Here is a 2,644-nt window from a genome sequence, read left to right as displayed (position 1 = left end):
TTTTTGAATTGTCAGAAACCAAAAGTATATATACTCTGGAAGCATATTTTGCTACCAAACCATAAATAGCCATGGAATCTGTATTCAGCCCTTTGAAACCTATAAGGAAGTAGCAAATAGACTTTAAAAAAACAAAAAGTAAGACAAAAAGAAATGATTTTTTTTTCTACTCCTATTGCCACTCAATAAAAGCAAGTACTTAAGAACACAGCTAGTGATTCGAGTCATTGTGCAGGCCCATAGGCGGGCGTGGAGCCTCTTGCACCCCATTTCCTGCTCCCGTTTTCTCCTCTGTGTGCCTGCAGGATGGCCCACAAGCAGATCTACTACTCAGACAAGTACTTCAATGAACACTACAAGTACTGGCATGTCATGTTACCCAGAGAACTCTCCAAACAAGTACCCAAAACTCATTTGATGTCCGAAGAAGAGTGGAGGAGACTTGGTGTCCAACAGAGTCTAGGATGGTTTCATTACGTGATTCATGAGCCAGAACCACATATTCTTCTCTTTAGACGACCTCTTCCAAAAGAACAACAAAAATGAAGTACAGCTGGAATCATCTATCACCTTTTCAAATTTAATGTAAATGTGTATATAAGGTAGTATTCAGTGAATATTTGATAAAAATGTACAAACCTTTCATCCATACCTGTGCATGAGCTGTATTCTTCACAGCGACAGAGCTCAGTTAAATGCAATTGCAAGTAGGTTAGTTTAAGTTGTTAAATTTTCTTGTAGTTTTTTCTTAATATAAATGCCTGTTTTACTTTATCTGTTTTGTTAAATAAAGTTTATATATTGCATTTATATATATATATAAGAAAAAAAAACAGAGCTAGTAAGGACCTCCACTGTGACCCTGCAGCCTTGCCTCTGCAGTGCCTATGTGGTCATTCATTGCTGCATAAGCTTTCTAAAGTTTCCTTCTCTTTGGGTTAAGCATTACAATGCAAAGAATAATGAGGGAGTACCAACCAAGAGTCCCTACAAGAGGTCCTCAGCTCTCAATGAGAGTGGTACAGATATGAAGAAACTGTTCTTCCCCAGGACCACCCAACACAGACTCCAGCATCACAGAATGCTAAGGGGCTTGACTGGCCTCTAAAGCAGATGAGTCATTAAAGGAATGTCATTGAACAAGGTAGGACTTCACATAAGCTGAGAACAGAAGGTGTATTTGGATGGAACAGAGATCATACACAGGAATGGATGAATAAAATGGAACTTGATGGAAAGCTAGCTTTTAACTGACTTGTATGTCAGCCAATGCTAAAACATCTGAACTTTGTCCCCTGGGCTAGAGAAGGGCTCTGAGGTTCTAAAAGAAAAAGACTTTATTTTCTTTCAATAATTCAGGTGATATGAGAACACAGAGTACAGATGAAAACATCCATTGAGCACCAATAATTGGTGTCTAAGATGCTGCTAATCTGACTGTCTCTAGTTACTTCACAAGCTGAAGGCTGTACATTACTTACATTACTATTTCTCCCCATTTTTTTATCATTTCCATCTTATTTGCTCTTATTTATCCTCTACTAATGATGCACTCATCATTCTGTCACTGAATGATATATATTGAAATTTTACTAAATGTCACCCTCTAAGGGCTGGAGACCCCAGGGGCAGACAAGGAAGATGGTGTCTGGACCATGACAAAGCTAAGAGTCCAGCAGGGCAAACAATGAAATACAATGCAACGAAGTGCTCTAAGCAAGATGATCAGAAGCCATGGGAAGGAGCAGGGCCTTCCCTCAGGAAGTGACAGTTAGGTTGTGACCTAAGCAGTGAGTAAGATTGTGACAAAACACATATATTGAAAATACAAAGAGGAAGAGATTGACCTTGTCCAACAGGTCAGAAACGATGGTAGGCAGGAGAGGAAGTGAGAGTATCTCACAGACCTGCAGAGAAGAACAGGCTAGAAGTGGGCACAGTGCTGTGGTAGTTACATGCATTGAACAAACAGTCCAAGTGGTAATATAGAAATGAAACTCTAAAGCTCAGTGGCTTAACCAGAAAACATTTATCTATCTATCGGACAAACTCTAACCCAGGTCAGATGAAATTGTGGGGATGGTCTCTATGGAGTACCTATGACACAAATGCTCCTGCTATCATTTAAATGTTAGCTTCTCAGTGTATAACTTATGGGATGACCACAACAGCAGGAGACAGAATGTGGAGATGGTCCTCACCTCTCACACACTTACTGGTGGATCTGCCTAACCACACAGACACAAGAAAGTTCAGAAGAGGTTAGAAACAGTAGGCCATTTGGAATCTAGTCATGTCCCTGTCAAGGCATACAAGAACACCAGGCTTTGCCCTAAGAGTAGATGTTACAATTAATATTGATTGACAACTTTATTGGATTGAAAAATACTTCTGAAATTAGTTGAAACACACCTCTGAATGTGTCTCTGAGGCTATCTCCAGATGCTATTAAGTTATGAGACCTTGACCTAATAAATAAATTCCTTGTTTGGATTTGCAATATGATAACGTCATTTGGAGGGTGATAAAAGGTAGGAAGTGAGGGACCTCATTGAGGGTGAAGAAAACCAGTCTCTGGAGGCATGTGCCTGAGAGCTATATTGTTCTGGCTTCTTTCTCTACACTTCTTATCCTGCCTCCTGCC

The 2,644-nt window shown here is 39.9% G+C and overlaps 1 pseudogene; it reads left to right on the top strand.

Annotated features, from left to right (window-relative positions):
• The first annotated feature begins 306 nt into the window (after positions 1–306).
• LOC116076398 lies at positions 307–546 on the top strand (annotated as a pseudogene).
• Positions 547–2,644: the final 2,098 nt, after the last annotated feature.

This window comes from Mastomys coucha, unplaced genomic scaffold (assembly GCF_008632895.1).
Source record: "Mastomys coucha isolate ucsf_1 unplaced genomic scaffold, UCSF_Mcou_1 pScaffold4, whole genome shotgun sequence".
Taxonomy (NCBI): domain Eukaryota; kingdom Metazoa; phylum Chordata; class Mammalia; order Rodentia; family Muridae; genus Mastomys; species Mastomys coucha.
Note: the sequence above shows the minus strand (reverse complement) of the source record. Positions and strands in the feature narration are given on the sequence as shown.